The following is a 1,492-nucleotide window of genomic DNA, read 5'->3' as shown; positions in this document are numbered from 1 at the left end:
TAAACCTAATCACTTACATTATAAAAAGAGTAGCACACACACACACACACACACACACACACACACACACACACACACAGACAAGCAATTTATATGCACAGGAAAAGGTAAAAAAAATCCACTAAATATTGGTCATCATTGGTTGCTGATGGAGCACCAAGTGGTCTATTGATCTGTTTTGATAATTATGTCATCTTTCTGGACACAGGGTGAACTTATTGTCAGTCTAGCACTCCGATGATGGATGGGTACGTGTTATATCCACTCAGCTCAAACTACACTCTCTCTCTCTCTCACTGCCGTCGAGCTAATGCTGCCTCATAGCGACCCCCTATGGGTTTCCATGACTGCAGCTGTTGACGGGAATAGAAAGCCCAGTCTTTCTCCCTCAGAGATAATGGTGGTTTCCAACTGCCGACCATGAGTATCGCAGCCTAACACATAACCACTACACCACCAGGGCTACTATACTCAAACTGCAAGTATATGCTTATTTCCTCATTGGAGAATGGCTTTTTTGTTACATTAATGAGGCAATATTAGTGTAAGATGTATGCTTAGTCCATCTCTCTTAAAATGCAGAGAAGCAAGGAAGAAAAGAAAAGAGATACCAACCCACAAGAAGATGGCCCAGGAGCAGAAGCTCAAAAGAGAAAGGACCCTCTTCCAGGGCCAACAGAAAGAAAGAGCTTTTCCCGCGGGCTGGCACCCTCAACTTCATTCAGCGTCAAGCCTCCTAGACTACACGCTACACTGCTCTAACCGGGCTGAAAGCATCTTCGACACATTCTACTTTCATGCGGTATTAACAATATTGTTCTACCATTTCTACAATTTGTTGGATTGCTTTCCTTTCGAATGGGCTAGAGATTGCTTCTTCAAGTATGGCCATTTGTCCAGGTAGCTGTCTTGCAAACATCTTGGCGCACACGAGTGAGTGTTTCCAGCGGTGCCTCCGTTTGGTGCAACCTCGCCATCGTCTTCCATCGTTCTTGGACACTGGCTTTGTGCCGGTGTCTGCAATGCTGCTGGGGCTTCTTCTTTCAACACTATTGGCTCTTGATTTCGTGCTGTTTCCTGAAATGATTAGGCATCCAGCATTATTATGTATTCTGGGTATGTCTTCCTTCTTTCCTTTTTAAGAATAATTTACTATGTGTTTGCTGAAAACTTACATAACACATTTCGTTCCTGTTTGACAATTCTGCACAAATTGCTCACTGGCTAGCTCCTCTTTCCATGCACCAGTCTTCTCTGTAGTTCTATCCTGATTCTTCCATTTCATAGCCTTGGGGGTTTGTTGTTGTTGTTGTTAATGGACACAGCCAAACACACACTAGGTCAACAGTTTCTACATGTGCAATGACATAACCTTGACTGCCTTCTTGGAATTGTGCAACATTCTCACCCTCATTGCCTGGGTTGTTCCTCCCTTGCTGACTCATTGCTCCCTAAGGTTCCCATCGAACCTTTAGAGATGCTGTTGTCAATT

The sequence above is a fragment of the Echinops telfairi genome, unplaced genomic scaffold (genome assembly GCF_000313985.2).
Source record: "Echinops telfairi isolate 266 unplaced genomic scaffold, ASM31398v2 ScPeMD7_7469;HRSCAF=8507_0, whole genome shotgun sequence".
NCBI classification, from domain to species: Eukaryota; Metazoa; Chordata; class Mammalia; order Afrosoricida; family Tenrecidae; genus Echinops; species Echinops telfairi.
This window is presented reverse-complemented; position numbering follows the sequence as displayed.